Raw genomic sequence first — 16,568 nt, 5'->3', positions numbered from 1 at the left:
GACAGCACCTTAATGGTTTAGAAAGTGTGCTGGCCAAGGGTTAGAGCCAGACACTCAGTTTTCTTTCCTCATGTTTGCAGCTGCTTGGGAATGAGGATCATCTTCAATCTCCTTCCTGATGCTTTAGGAAGCTAAAGGCCTTTTGGTAAATAAATTGGGAACAGGTGCTTGAAAGGGCCGAAAGACATCTGACATGCAGCACGCTGGCATAAGATTGATGGAATGTCAGGATATGGGCAAAGATGGATGAACTGGAGTAACGATGGGCAGTTTAGTCTTGACTTCTCTTCGCTTTTAGTCCAAGACCCTAAATTGTTGCATCATTAGCAATTGCTTCTGGGGAGGTAAGAAATTTGTGGCAATGGGCATGAGAAGGAATATTAATGATCCAATTTCCAGCTGGGTTCCACTCCAAGGCCTCTCTGGGTGACGTGCATTTTTAATCATAACAAACCAGGATGAGAAGTTGTTTGCAGTGAGGCAGTCCTGTATGTGGAGCCACACTGTGTGACACCAGCTCAGACCTCTGCCTGCTGCTCGGAGGAGGCTGTTGCGAACAGCTCTGCTATAGGCTGGGCTGGACTGTGTCTGTAGTAAAACCTGGAGCGCCTCAGAATGCATCCATGGAGGGAGTCTAGTAATTGTCTTGAATGGCCTAAACCTCTTGACCAGAAGAAATCACTGAATTCAACTGGAGCTTCTGATCAAAACTGGCCCCAATCCCAAAAGGGCAGCAATACGATTCCTAAATGTTAGAAAGCCTTGTGCTAACACAATGCTGAATTCCCTGTTAGCCAGTTTCTACAGTCTTGATGGTTTCTCTGCAAGGGTCATCTCACTTGTTTCTGTTTCTAGGAGGTGATTTCTCTGTCTTTCAGGGGAATGCAGTCTGGCTGGGTGATGTGCCCAACAGCAGCTTTGATCCTTTCAGTCTTGGACAGTACTGAGAGAATTTGGGAGAACCTTTGAGGTTTTCTTACCTTCTGAGATATTTTTCATTCTGAACTTTCAGCCACAGAGAACTCTTCTGTACTGCTCTAGGTGCCCATCATTGCATGACTCAAGCAGTCAGGAGCTGTTTGTGAGGGACATGAAGCCCCCTCACCTATGACTAAGTATTCTGCACTCATGTAGCAGTGGGACATGCAGCTCTGTCCTTGATATGCATTTGCCTGCTGCCTACCCTAACTTACATGTTGAGCTTCGAGCTCCCTGTCTCAGGACAGGCCCCTGTTTACTTTTCCATTATCTTTTACTCTGTCTTGGTGACTATAATTCCTTTGTCTGTAGGATTAAATGGCTAATAGTCACACCAGCATTCTCATCCCACAATTATCTAGTATACGTGCGAATATGGTGTAGAAGCACAGCCTTTTTGTGGCAGAGGTGTCTGATAATGTCTCTGTCAGAAGAATCAGCTTAGCTTTCTCAATACAAGCCTTACAGTGCGCATTAAGCAGGACAGTCAGTCCATCTAGCAGAGGGCAGGGGTGCTACAGGTACTCTCACTGTAATACAGGGGTTTTGCGAGGAAGAAATACTTGTCTTGCAGCTGCCCATGTGTGTTTTAAGGCCAGAATTAAGTATTGACTTTCCTGTTGTTCTCGCCAACCATTCAGTTGCTCCCCTATTATTTAGTGTTCACTCAAACTAGGGAAAAAGTACTGCATATTTGGACCTTGTGGCATCATGTTTTGTGTGTCTGGGAGAGGAAAGACGGTTGGTGTTTGATATCCCAGTGCTCTAGCCTGTTATTTTCAAGTAAACAAGGTGGAGGATCTGGAAGAGAGAATAGAAAAAGCCATCCTGGCTTTTTTTTCCCCCCCCATTAAACTGGGAGCTAGTGTTCTCTGGGATGGTCCGTGCTGACACAGCCATTTGTGTTCTGTTGGGTGGAGTTAGAGCATTGCTGCAGAAGGATGGGATGCTGTCTGTCAGAAAAGGAATTTCTGAAAGAACATAGACACCTGCAAAATCAGAGCCAGGCAGGCCACTCGGGTCTGCCCCAGCTCCTGCCTGCCGCAGTGCTAGGGGAAATGCCAGCAGCCTGAAGACTTCTCGTTTGCTTCAGAATAAAAGTTATAGGTTTCATGTAAGAGCTGTTTCACCCGAGGAAGGGAATTCACTGAAGTGGCTGAGGAGGGAGTGGGGAAGGGATGGGAGGAGCTGCCTTTCAACATCCAGAGTAGATGCTGCCTCTGGCATAAGTGCCCTGGTTGGAGGACAGATCAAGGGGTTTGGACATGTTGTGTGCACGCAGCAAGTCTGGCCCTGAGAGAGGCACCCTTCCACTTGGCAAAGCTGCCTCGCTGCTGCTGCTTGATGCCCAAGCAGCCAACATGCCTCCTCCACAAAAGGTTTTGGTTTGAAATGGTGAAAACTGCAGTTCTACGTGTGTGAGTGTGTGGGGATTGCACGAACAGTGGTCCCTTCCCTCTCTGTGTGTGTGTGACAAGTCGATGTAGCTTGTTGTGATTTTTTTTTTTTTACAATTGTTTTTTGGTGAAGATGGATACCATTTGCTGAGATGGGTATTTGTTGCCCAGGCAAATCTCCCAGTGTATTTTCAGCAGCTGTACACAATCTCTGTGTGCGGTAGGTATGTGTGTGTGCATGTACATGCTTGTGTATGCCTTTATTTCCATGCTCCAGCTGCCTGCCTCTGATTTAAGGGCAGGTTTTATTCCCCAGCTGCCTCAGGGCTCCTCTTTTCTGATTGCATTAAAGTCTCCGTAATTCTCCCCTCATTAATGATTGGCATATTTTTACCTCTCACTAAAGGAGCTTGGAGGCAACTCCCGTGGGGCCCTGCTCGCCAAATGAAACAATTTCATCCTGCTCCAGAAACGCATTAAAAAGGGTTTGTCAGGATCTTATCGCTAGTTAGGGAAAGCTAATCAAATTACTTCTATTTATTAGCTGCTGCAGCAATGTGTCATTCCATCAAGTACAGGTACTGGGACAGGCGGGGATTGCACGGAGAGCTCTGTGCACTCAGTGCTGCTGTCTTGTTCTGCACAGTACCATCTCTTGCCAAGGGAGGCTGCAGGGCCAGGAGAGGCAGTGAGCTTCCCTGCAACAGTGCTGCTGCCACCATTCCCACCAGGATTCCCCTCTGCTGCCCTTCTTCACTCATCTTTTCCAGAGCAATCTCCAGAGTCCCTTTTCAGTAGCACCTTTGGGCACGTTGCTGCTGCATTTGGTTGACCTCTTCTTGCTGTTACGGATAACATTGTGCTATGGACTATTTGTTGTGAGCTGTTTGGGGATTTATTTATTATTTTTTTTGCACAAGTTTAACTCAGTATTAAACCAGACCAGGAATGATTTGTTATGTGATTTCTCTTGGGACCTGGGGGCTTACTGACAACAGCGGGGCAGGACTGTGGCGTTTCAGAAAATCATAACCATAGGCATTACTTACCTTATGAGTTTTTAATGAAATTTATTTTTCAACTTTTGTATATTTTTTGATGCGTATGATCTAGAAAGGTTATGAAATTTGAGGAACTAGGAAAGAAAACAATTGGTTTTTTTTTGTTTTTTTTTTTTTTTGTTTGTTTGTTTGTTTTGTTTGTTTTTTTTTTTTTTTTTTTTCTTTTTGGTTTCTTTTTTGGGGGGATAAGTTCCAAGGACCTAGCTAAGATCCTGAGAGCACCAGCTGTTGCTGGACTGATGCTGATCGCATGAGCAGGAGTGGTTTGTGGAGCAGGAGGTGTGAACTCAAAAACTTTTTATTGATTCCACATGTGGAACATGCTTTTCCTACATGCACAATGCACTTGTATTTGCAACCGTATACACACCCCATTCTTGCACATGATCCTAGTCCCCAGGATGAGTGTACCTCCTGTGGGCATGCTCACAAGGGATGTGGAAGCAGGTGCCTGAAATACACTTCTAAACTTTAGAAAATATAAGTCTGCTTCTATTCCTTTACTATTTCTTTCATTTTGAAACTAAGCAATTTCATTGCTTATATTTGGATAAACATGAGTGTGCCAGTGAAAACGTGCATGTTTCCATGTAAAATAAGTCTCAGAAAAAAAACACAAGAATAAAATCATTTAGCTGATGTATTTACATGAAGTGAAGTGTGTCTAAATAGAGGTATGGTGATTCATGATGATGATATTGCTGTGCATTTCATGCAAACCTTTGCTGTTTTATTTTGTGCATATCAAGAACATCACCTTAGCACAAAACCCTGGCAGAGGAGTGAAAGTGTGCTGTTCCCATGAGTGTCTGTGTGGACACAACGGTGTGCACTTGGTGCTGGTTTCATTCTGAGCAGTTCTGTGCTGGTTTTCAGCGTTTTGCAGTGTATGTACACATATACACACATTGGATAGAAGTGATGGAGTGGGTAGAGCTCTGGCGGCATTCTGGTACTACAAGCAGTGATTTCTGGAGCTTGGGTTGGTGGGGAACACATAAATCCCCCAGCTGCTATAGCTGTGTTAGTTCTGCGTGGTGTGAGGGGCTGCCAAGCTGCAGGGGCTCTGGGTGCTGTTCCCAGGAGCAGCACCGTAGCAGGATGAGTGGGGAAGTCTTGCCCACCAGCCCCGTGCAGTGAGCCAGGCTCCAGCATCCTCATTACCTGCACAGTTCAAAAGGCAGGCTGGAGCGGTCCGTCACGTCCCACAAAAGGCTGTATCGATTGGTCTGCCGGAGCATTTCCCGGGGTCCTTTATATCTCTCTGCCTCGTCGTCAGTAATGAAGAGGCCGAGCGCGGGGAGAGTCAGCAGATTCCCAGCTGCTGGGATTTCTTCATCTTCTCATCAGGATTTTAATTAGACACGTCCGAGAGGGCAGCACCGTGTGAGGGCGGGCGGGAGCTTTATCAAGCAGGCCACATCTTTAATTACTGTTTACTGACAGATAACAAGGGGGGGGGGGGAAGGGGGGTGGTGGCAGAGATGGTTGTAGGGGGAAGCAGGGAAAGGACAGCAGTCCCCAGAGTGTGCACTCAGCAAAGGAGAAAGCCTTTACTAGGGATCAAGTGGAAATTGTTCCCCCTCCCCATCCTGCCATGCTGTTTACCTGTTGCCAAAGTGAGAAAAGTTCCCTTTGCCCCTTTCCTAGGAGGCACGAGGTAGATCTGAAAGGTGTGAAGCGATAAGGGCCAGAGATGTAAGGAATGAAAAGTGTAAGTTTGGCTAGAGAAAAAGGGCAGCCGTGTGGGTTTTCTGACACCACACAGTAGGATGCAAAATCATTTCCTCCTCCTTCTGTTTGGGATTAGCATCACTGTTTTGTCCAAAAGAAACCTTCTTCTGTCTTTCCATGTGTCCTCAGCACTGGTGGCACAAGAGCAGTCTGTGAGAGCAGCAGCCACAGAGCAGATTTCTTCCTTGCTCTTTCATGGGCCAGCTCTCCACTTGATGTGAAACCTTCTCTTCAGTCATCCCTCTTCTGCCTGGCCCCAGAACTCACATTTCCCCCCAGCTCATCTCCTTCCCTACAAGGTGTGTTTTGACGCTGTTTCTAACCCTGGCTGTGCCTGGCTGCACTGGTGGATCTGTGCTCCCTGGCTAGGCCGGCCCTCTGGGCCCTGGGAGGCTTGCAGTGGAGCGCAGTGACTGATATCCTGGGCTGGTGATCTGAGCTCAGCTGCCTGCCGCTCTCCAGAACTTTCCTCTGAAGTTCACGCCAGCCTAGGCAGTGTTTGTGTCCACTGGAAGGTAGTCTGATGCTTCCAAAATGTTGCTGCGCTGCCCAGCATGGAAAACTGGGCCTGAGCCAGAGCTGGCTTTCCCTCGGTGCCCACAGACTCCCCGTGCTCTGAGCACAACAAGATCTGGAGGATATGCTTGGGATCAGCAAGGACTCAGTAATTGGACTGTTGTTCTTTCATTTTGCTACGCAGTAGCGAGCAGATTATAGAGCCCACATGTTATAGATTTCCTGTCATCCCTCATGAATCAAGCTCCACTGTCTTATTTACTGTCGGCCAAGGCCTGTGAATAACATCACCAAGGGATACGGTCTCACGCAGTTGTGCAAACACAGTGCAGAGCAGTTGCACGTGCCTTTGGGCTGTCAGTATGCCTTCCCCCACACAACACTTCACCAAGGCTTTATGGAAGAAAAGGTCCCCGTTTCCTATCTGTGCAGAATGGCTCCTGGCCTCCGTGGGAGCTGTTTGTAACACTGGAGGCAAACCTTTGTTATCCTAACGATGTGAAGTTCCAAAAGTTATAACTCGATGGCGTTGCTCCTGTGCAACTCCAGTCATTCTGTATGCTCTCTGTCCTGCATGTGCCAAGGAGGTGGACTTGCAGTGTCCTGGGAGCTGGTTCATATGAAATCTGGCATGTCGTCACTGCTTGTCAGCAAGAGGAGATTGGTTTGTGCTCAGGGCACAGCACTGGAAGGCAGGACACCTTTTTTTTTTTTTTTTTTTTTTTTTTTTGTAACTGCAGTGAGGCATGGCTACTGAGTCAGCTGGAGTCCCCTAGAAGAGAAGGGAAATTTGGCTTGTCTGCCACAAGCCAGCCTGCTGGCTGCAAAATCTGTGGCCTTCCAAGTGATAAGCTTAGAGACCTGGAGAGATGAAATCGGAGGGACTGAGGTACTAATTTGTTTTTGTTTAGGCTGGTTAATATTTCTTTCATTGAAATCTAGATATTAGACAGGGGCTGGGGAATGCCTCTTTAAATTGTAAGAGGCTCTGTCCAGGAGGAAGCAATTAAGCTGTTTGCTATATCTATTGTTCTTAGAGCTGGAAGTAAATGGGCTTTGAGTGCAGTGTGGGAGATTTCAGTTCTGCGTTACAAAGTTTGTGTTAGCAACAATACAGAAGCATTAGAACACAGACTGGGAAATGCTGGAAGTTTTTTGGAGCAGGCTGAAAAAACATCTGTCAACATAATGCTGCTAAGGCTGATCCTCAGTTGGGACAAAGGGACGCAGCAACCAGCTGACCTGGTCCTTGCCTTATATCCCGTGACTCTAAGATGTGTATGATCTTGTGACCAGCTGACGCAAGCCTGAGATGGATGCAGGTGTGTGTATCAAATAAGTGCTAGCATCTATAAGCTACCTGGATAGTATATGAAGGAGTACCAGCACTTTGCTAACCATCACAGGCCTGACATCCAAATGCTAATATAACCAACCATGGGAAGTTTTAAAAAGAGATGGCAGCAGGACTCTTTCTTGTTTAAGCATCTTCCTTAGTTTTTACCTTCAAATCTGCAGCAGAGACTACTAGCACTGCATTTTTCTTCTAGTACTCCCTGTAAAATTTCATTTAAGCTGTTCATACCACTGCCTAGCTTTAGTCATTACCTTACGCATTTTCTATATCTCTGACAGATTTGTTTGGGGAAAACTTTTGTAAAAAATAACATGTGTTTTAAAAGACAAAATAGGGTTTATTCGGTGTTTTTGGATTTTGCCTTCCTTCTGTGTAGAAATAATTCAAGAAGATTTCATAAAGCTCAAAAATTACATTTTGAAGCCCCACTGGATGGACAGACAGGACTGTGTCGGGTGATGGGATATCAGTAAGTGGGGCCACCAAAGTAATGGGAAGATGGGGCAAGGAGAACGGGCAAAAAGGTGAGGAGGGGTAGTAAAAAAGTGAGGAGGGGTAGTGAATGGTCACAGGCAGCTGTTGAACAAGCAAGCTGGGAATGCACATTGTAGGGGAATGGTGTTTGGGGAGGTGAGATGAGAGCAAAGGGAAGGGTTGGGGTGAGGAGGTAAAGACAATGAAGAGAGTGGGCTGGGATGGTCTGGATTGGAGAAAAAGAGGCACAACTTGGGTTGAATGGTCAGCAGAGCCTCTGACTCATTATTCCTCGGTAGTCATCAGTGTCCGAAATTCACCTGGTGTTTCATGCTGCTCATGTTACTCTTCACAGAGGAGAATGACCTACTCCTGCAGCCTGTTTGCTCCATTACCTTGGTAATAGCATGATGGGCCTGTCTTTTCTGATAACCCACAGAAATGTCATTGTGATGCATTGTGAGGGATTATTATTTTATTTTTTTTTTTCTGTGAAAGAAACAACAAACTGAAAAGAGCACTCTGAAGGGTGCTAACACAAGAACTGGAAGGTGGAGAAAGGCCAGTTATACTCTGTACGTTTCTGTCAACCTAACTGTGCGTCTTACACAACTCAGGTTTTAGCAACATGTCCTCTATGCTATTTCTTCCACAGGACCCCTGCCTCATTCACTGCGTGTGATGGACCTACTCTGAGATAAATCAGAGTTGCACGGTGAAAGAGACCATCTGTAGGACCCCTGCCTCATTTGTCAGGTGTGTAGTGAGTGAGACAAGGGACGGCGGGAGAGAAAGAGAAGCTTTTATGGCTGAGGCAGAGAAATTCTGACCTGGCAGTTGACTTTCTCTCTGACCATTTCTGTATGAGTCTTTAAGTTTTTTAAGCAGCTGTTGTGCCAGTGTGTGTTTAATTGTGCGTTCCCTGTTTTATAGCGAACCTTTTTTGATCCCAAAGGACCTACTTTACAGAAGCAGTGAGTGCTTACAGCTGCAGATGAAGTGAATGGGAATCCACTAGCACAGTGCTATACAAACACAGGTCAGTCATGCTGTGTATGTCTCAGACTCGGCACCCAGAATTAGCAAACACCTTTCACAGTGGTCCTCAATTATTCACCCATAAAATGGGAATAAAAATACCCCCTCCTTTCATAGGGGTGTGTGAAAATAAATGATCTTGGGATGGTGAAGCCCTTGGACAGTGTAATGATAAGCCCAAAGAAAAACACATGAGGAAATGAGTAAATCTCCAGAGCCAGGTTTGAATAATGTGTAGTAAATAAGGCCTGGGGCCACACCAGTCACTCTGAGCAGAAAACAGTATTTCAAATAGCTGCTCTTTGCATGGACACAATCCTTTCTGAGTGCAGACTGAGGTGAGATCCTGTGGGGAAAAATATGATCGTGTAATTAATGTCTGTAAAATAATGTGCATGTACCCAAGAGCTAGGAGTGTTCCTCACTTGTAGTAAACACAATTGTGTCATTTTCTAATTCTTAACTGCATTTGTAGTGTGCCCTATTTAATGCACAGTTTTTTTTGTTTTGTTTCGCTGTTCCTGTTGTACTTGACAAATTTATGTGCTGTAAGATGGTGTTGTCCCAGCATCTCTGCTTGGAGGAAGAGTTTCTATTTTGTGTAGTTGCAGCTAATTGCAGGTAGTCAAAACCGGTTCATCTTAAATAGTATGTAATCCCCAAGTTGTAATATCTACCATGTGTATCTACCATGTGTATCTACCATGGGGTGCAACTTCATGTGGAAGACAGATCTCGCTGTAATTTGGCTTCATGAGCAAAAATGACACCCAAATACTGCTGTTCTGAAGAGTAAAGGAATCAGAGAAAATCTGAGATCTTAAAACCCACTAACAGGAATTAAAAGAATAAAAACCCACATAATTTTCCTATGCAGCAATATGCAAGAAAGGAGAATGTCATTAGGGCTATAAAATGATGTGAAAAGTTGTTGCTATAGTGGTAGGAGGAAGAATGACAAAACTTGAGCTCTTAGTGAAAGTACACAAAAAAGTAATTATCAAAATACCTATATTTAGATAATCAGTCATCAAAAATGAGGTTACGTACATGTTTACAAACACGTTTATGGTGACCGGAATGGTAATGGAGTAGTGTTAAAACTTACTGAGTTGAGGATTTGAATGTTAATAATGCTAGGATGGTTGGTGTCCAAACCCAGCACTGGTTAACCTTTCTGTGCCATGTCTAGTATTTGCTATGTTTGCAGGGAAAATGGTATGAGTAGTGCAAGAAGTGTAGCTGTGACACATAGCCCCGAAGTTTTGTTTGTAGCAAGTAGAATTGTCTATTGCAAGTGTCTGAGAACTGACCATAAAATCTTTTATATTTTCACCTCTTTCCCTTCTCACAATTTCAAACACTGGAGGAGGATTCATTGGCCTATTTTGGCTGCAGAGTGTGAAGCCTCTCTCAAGTATGGCTAGTGTTACTGTTGACCAGTTGAATTGGAAAGCACTGTTTCCCACATGTACTGCAGATAATGGTTCATTCTGGACATTAAGCAAGCCAATCCTATCAAATATGCTTTGGACTGAATGAGAGTTCCTTGTGCAGGGGTTTAACTGCTTGATTTTCACTCTTTTATCAGAAAAAATGTTGTTATTGGTTTAAAGAGGACAGAACAAAAAGTGATGCCAGGATACCCAAGAGCAGGAACTCTGACAATAATCCCTGCAGGCAGGACCTGGCACTAGTGGCCAAAGGAGAGAGGAAAGAGCAATTAAAGAAGGAATACAACAATCTGTTCTTGTGGTGGTCAGACAGCAAATGCAGCATGTGTGCTGGGTGGGAGCCATCAACGAGAGCTGGTTTTCCCGTGGGACACACAGACCTGGACTATCAAAGCAAGCTGGGGCTGAGGCAAATGGATGTTATGCCAGACGTGTCAGCAGAGCTGGTCTGCTTTGCATAGGTGCCTGATCTTACTTGGCATGCTTTAAGCTCTCTTTTCTGAATGCCAGGGTGCAATATGACCCTTATGATTAAACCCTAACTGCTGTGTTCTCCCCATATGATGTAACTCTGGGGTATTATTTCTAACCTATGCAAAAGGGAAGGCGATGCACAAAGCAGCACATTGCCAGGTGCATGGCTCCTGAGCATGTCGCTTCAGTCACAAGACTCTGCTCCTTGCCAGTGAGCGGAGGAAGAAAGGCTGTGGGGGCCCTGCATTCCCAAAGTGAACTGTCTTTCCCTCCAGTTGTATTATTGGCAGTGCTAGTGCCCCAAAACTTGGGCACATCAGCTCTGAAAGCATCATCTTGAGGCATCTCTGCACAGCAAGCACCTGCCCTCTGGAAAAATGGCTTAGGACAGAGCAGGGAAAATGAGCCTGCAAACAAGGGCTGGTGCACCCCACCCTGCTGCAGCTGTGCAGGGGTAAGGCGAGGCCTTGACACTGCAAAAAGCTGTGTGCCCAGAGGGTGCGATCCTTACCATGCTCGCAGGCAGGCAGGCTGGACTCTCATTCTTTACAGACCTGCCAAGCGGAAAATGTTTATTTGCTGCTCTGGATCCATGATCTAGGAGAAAAGAATAAAAGTGATTTAACCTCCAGTGTGAGAAAATCACCTGACTGAGCAGGACACAGAGGACAAACAGGACAAAGGGCCTTACCTTGCCCGGACAGGAGGGATGGGGAAAGAGAGGGGAGACACAGGATCAGATTCATTAATAATTATTTATTATTAATCTTCTAATTTTTCCCTTGCTCAGATTCCCCGATTGCTGGAAGTGAAGGCTCCTCTAACTGTCTGGGTGAATCTGACATTGACTCTGTCTTTGAGATGGGGAGCACCCTCTGGTGGTTAAGGATAATCTGACATTTCCCGGGATTGGCACCCATCGTCCCTGTAAATCGTAGGAGTTAAACTGGACAGGAGGCTTGGGCTGGCTTTCCGTCGCTGCTGTAACGATGGATGTGTGGGGCACAAATGCTCTCTTTGATTTTCTGACCCTGGAATCCGAGCTGACCCCTTGGGAAGCCTTTTTGCTGTGTGAAAAACAGCTCAGGGTGTCTGTGCTCACCCTGCCCTGCTGTCGGGCAGAAGCTCATATCCAGCCTCATCCTGCTTCCTCATGGTGAGGGGGCAGGTAAAGCACAGTTTGGTTTATTAGCCCCAGTAAGCACAAAAGCCAGCACAGGGATTGCTGTTCCCTGAGTCTGTCCTCTTCATCGTGCCTCCCAAAAGCCCTCATCTTGTGTTCAGAGCTCTCCCCAGTCCAGCTCTGGTTGTTTTTGCTCTGCATAGGTGCTGAAGCAGAGTACAGTCCATCACAGGGAGCACAGGAATTCAGCTCAGGTTTCCCTTCTCCTTCCCTAAGTGGATTAACAGGCTGAGGGGATCGTCTCTGCCTGCCTGACTCAATCTTCATTAGCTAACATGTTTCACCAGCCGCAGTCACATCCTGGGCTGGAGAGCTGTTTGACAGGAGCGGATTCTGGCCCCAGCCTCCCACAAAGGCTGTTGCGTCTTCTGGGAGGGTTTTCTTGACAGCAAGTCTCTGTGAGCTGCCCTGGGAGGCAGGGATGTAGGGCTAGAGTGCTGCAAGATGGGCAGCCTTGCTCTGTGCACCGTTCACTTTAACCAATTTGCATCCTCTGCTGACAGAGAGCCCCGAGCCCCTGTGTAATGCAGGTACTGTACCTGAAAACATTCTGTGTCTCTGGAGATACACCCATGTGTTTTTTTTCCTTATGTTTCCCAACCATGGGAGGATCTTGAATATACTGGGATATCCCTGAAACTTTCGTTAGTTGGCTGTCACTTCTAGATACCCCTTCTTGGGTGCAGTATTTCCTAACAAGTTGCATGCAGCTATCTCCTCTGCCCCTTCTTCTCGGTGCTGCTTTGTGGTACTCATTAATAGGTGTTATACCCTTGCACAGGCAGTATTTTATTTTGTAAGTGATGCCACTTTCTCAGTCCGGAGAAGATCTGTTCTACACAGGGAAGCTGTACACTTAAACTTGTATCGATTTTGAGACAATCCATTTAAACTAGTGAAAATCCAAACCACGGATGCTCTCCTGCCAGTTTGAGGATACTTCATTTGGGCTCATTAGATGCCTAAACAGGTTTAGTTTCAGTAGTAATGAGAGCCTTTTGCACATTTAGAGCTTAAAATAATCTATTTTAAATTGTACCTTGAATTATACTGCAGTCACATCATGCAAAGAAAGCCTGCGAAGAGAGGAGGCAAACACTGGACGTCTCTAATACCAGTGCCACTGGGGGAATCCTGTGCCCAGCAGTACAGAGGTAATGTCACCCATGCAGAGGCCTGAGTGTACCTTAGCAGGAAGGAGAGGCCTCCTCCTGGCTGTCAAAGGCATGTCAATAAGTACAGATTAAGCCTTGGATTTCTGCAAAATTGAGACTCTGTGAAAGCACAGAGCATGCTGCAGAAATTACTGTGACTGAAAGATCTCAATGGGAAGTGTTTCACAAGGAAGTGAATGTTCTCCTTTTGTTTTTGTAACCTGACAGTTGCAGCAGGGGAAATTGGTGTGCCAGACTCTGAAAGCAAAGTTGACTGGTCAGGAACAGAGTTGAAATGGATGTGTGTTTTTTTTTTTTTTCTTTTGGCAAGTTGGAAGGGAAATAAAAAAAAAAAAAAAAAAAAAAAAAGGCAAACAAGAGCATAAAGGAGCAAATAACAATGAAGACTCTAGAGGATTTAAGAACCTAAAGCTATAGTTTGGAAAATAAGGGATGAATTGGAATTCCCAAACAGTGTGCATTAAAATACATAAAATAATAAACCTGGCGCTTGTAAACTAGCAGTGTATTTGGTGTGGCCTTGTAAAGATTTTTAAGCCACTACTCAGGTCAAAGCAGGAGAGCTCCCCAGGGAGTCCTGAATCTTCTGTGTTCCAGCTCCCCTGGGGAGACCACTCTCTGGAGCAGTCTCCCATCAGGATTAACCAGCTATCAGTGCTTAATGATGTTCTTCCCAGACTGGGAAAGAAAGGTCATAGGAACTGTGAAAATGCAACCTGTTTCTGAACAGGCAGCAAAGGAAGGTCTCTTTGAAAGGCCAAATAAGACCTGTTCCGTTGCAAATGGATCCTTTTAATACTGCCCCTTGTTTGGAGGAACATGGGCTGGAAGAACAAAGCTATTTTGTTGCATTTCTATGTATTTCCTGTATTTAGCAGAAATCACGTTTCATATGGTGAGAAGCAGACTGGGGGGAAGACAGTCTGTGAGTTAGGACTTGCTGAAGCTCTCTCACTGTGTGCCTATCTGATGTTGAGGCTACCTTGGATCACTGATCTTAATGAAGATGCTACCCTGTTGTCCTTCAGTTCTTACATTTTCAAAGGTTTCCCAAACTACTTTATGTATTCCTGAGCTATTTTGCTGCCGTAACTGGCTTTGCAGGAACTTGAGCAGCACACAGCAATATCCTGATTTGAGGCAGGAAGAGGGAGGGAATAGCATCACTGGGGAGCAATGCAAGGGATACCGGGCAGGGGGAGCAGGAAGAAACTGGGAATGTTGAATAAAATGTGTCTAAAGCAGTAGTGCACTGTCTGCTCCTGCCCTTTTCATCTCAATCTCTGGCATCTCATCAGTAATGAATTTCAGGGAGACATGAATTGACACAGCACAGGCTGTACCAATCATATAATCTGTTCGGCCCCCATCAGTGACCCTTTTGAAACGTTTTTCTTCTGCAGCATTTTCCAACAAGAAATTCAGGTCATATTTGATAGTTTCCAAGCCCTGGTTCCCCTTTGTGGCTCTCTGACCGAAGTCAGGAGAGGAGGGTAGTTACCAGATGTGTCTGGGCTGGTCTGCACGCGTCTGTCTCTACAGCTCTTTTTTTTCAGTTGTGGTGAAAGGTCAGCTCTGAATACAGGAGGAAACTTCATGGTTTTAGGGAATAAGTCCTCTTCACCTCCCAGTTTGGGGGAACAATAAGGAGCTTTATCAGCAAAGTCTGTACTGTACCTTGAAAAAGAATACTTGATCTTTTTCTCCATGCTGTTTCTCAATTCGGTTATTTCCTTTCGTTTAATCTGCTAGTCCCTCCCTCCCCCTATGTTTAGGATGTTTGGATGAGCTGTGGATACAGACTAGAGTGATGTGCTTTCTGTGCAGAAGGAGCTGGTTGCATCTAACTTCAGGGTTGCTCTATCAGCTGTGGATTGAATTGAGGTTGTCTATTGGGATTTTCAGGTCTTGGTTTTCTCATTGGAGGTCCTTCCATCAGGCAGGTCTGTTAAACGCTTGCTGAGTCCCTTGAGACACTTGATCTGTGTTTAAAGGAAGCAGCTGAACCACGAGAAAAGAGAAACAGAAGCAGCTATGTACTGAAGCTCTATTGGTCTGAAGGGATCTTACTGAAAGCTATGCAGAGGTTGCATGGCACCTCGGGTGCCCGGGGCTCTGTCCCATCAGAGACCTGCGCGATGCTCTTTCTGGCCTTTCCTGCTCTGAGAGACAGTTGATGCCTCCTGGGCACTCTGGGCATGAATTGTGTTTAACTCTCCTGAGACCCAAGCCAGGAAAACCTCTGGAGGATTCCCAGCAGCCTCCTGCTCCCCACTTCTCTTAAAGCTTCCCCAGTGGATATGCCTGCCCAGGGAGAGCAGGAACTCCATAAATAAATAATCCCCTCTGTCTCTCCTGATCAGCCCAAGCAGCTGTGATTGCTCCTGAACGCCTGGGTTGCTTTCTTCTTAATGGCTTTTAAACCAATTCCACCCTCACCTGATGACCCAGCTTCTTCTCCTATTTTTGAAGGAACAATTTCTTTTAGGGAGAGAGTTTTGGGGGGTATTTAGGTTGTGTCAGGAGTTTGGGGTGAGTTGAAATGGTAGCACTGCAGGTGCACCTACAGTATACTGGCTCTAGCATGCTGCCCCATGGCTTATTCTGACAAACCTCTGCCGGGCACCTCCCCAGGTATTGCAGCTAGCATTGACCCTTGCTTGAGAGACCCTTACTGTTGACCCTTACTGAGACCCTTACTGTTGGGAGAGCTAATTACTGCACAGAAGTATTATGTGCAGTTCTGGGCTCAACACTATAAAAAGGATGTTAAGATGCTTGAGAGCATCCAGAGGAGGGCAACAAAGCTGGTGAAAGGGCTGGAAGGCATATCCTGTGAGGTAAGGCTAAGAAGACTTGCGTTGTGAAGTTTGGAGAAAATAAGGCTCAGAGGTGACTTAACTGCTCTCTACAACTTCCTGAGGTAGAGAAGTGGAGAGGGAGGTGCTGGTCATTTCTCCTTGGTAACCAATGATAGGATACATGAGAATGGCGCAAAGCTGTGCCAGGGGAGGTTCAGATGGGATATTAGGAAGATTTTCTTTACCATGAGGGTGGTCACACACTGGAACAGGCTTCCTAGGGAGGTGGTTGATGTCCCATGTCTGTCAGTGTTCAAAAGACATTTGGAGAATGCCCTTAGTAATATGCTCTAACTTTTGGTAAGCCCTGAAGTGGTTAGGCAGTTGAACTAGATGATCTTTGAAGGTTCCTTCCATCTGAACTGTTCTACTGAGGAATCTGAGTGCTTATTTGTTGTCCACAGTGAGCAGGAAAAAGTTTGGGAACTTAAATTCAGAGTGCAGGCTCTCAGTTGTCTGCTCAGCTGACCTACAACATCTCATTAATGGGTGTTTGAGAGCTGGCCAAATATTTAGGGCTTACAGTGGTGTTCTTGAACTTTGTATATATAAACTGTAGTAAATTTTAAAAAAATAAAATTAAAATTGGTCCTATGTAATCTAAAGGTGCTTGGTATGTAGCCCTATGCAACCCCTGAAGACATTTATTGCTTATCTGATGGCTGTCATCTTGGTGCGTCTATGGAGAAGTATTTTGTATTTCTGGAAGTATTAGTAATGCCTCTGCAGGCAGAGCACACGTGCTGGGCAGTAGGACGTGCAAGGCATGTTCTGAACGTTATTACGTTGCTGGGCAGTTCCCCAGGACGTGTACTGGCACTGCCTGGAGTTGTGCTGCAGGCCAGTGGTGCTCCCTCATGGTGCCT

At 45.7% G+C, this 16,568-nt stretch overlaps 1 protein-coding gene across 2 annotated transcripts in view; it reads left to right on the top strand.

Annotated features, from left to right (window-relative positions):
- The window catches only part of ESRRB (estrogen related receptor beta), a 128,804-nt gene that overhangs the window by 20,462 nt on the left and 91,774 nt on the right, over positions 1–16,568 (top strand). Inside the window, exons 2-3 of one of the 2 annotated variants that reach the window (XM_084287576.1) lie at positions 8,173–8,273; positions 8,451–8,556. The exons of the other annotated variant lie outside the window; for it this stretch is intronic. The gene's annotated coding sequence lies outside the window, so the exon portion shown is untranslated. The remainder of the gene's footprint in view (positions 1–8,172; positions 8,274–8,450; positions 8,557–16,568) is intronic. 2 annotated transcript variants of the gene reach the window in all.

Source organism: Netta rufina (assembly GCF_964035555.1).
Source record: "Netta rufina genome assembly, chromosome: 5".
NCBI lineage: Eukaryota > Metazoa > Chordata > Aves > Anseriformes > Anatidae > Netta > Netta rufina.
This window is presented reverse-complemented; position numbering and strand designations above follow the sequence as displayed.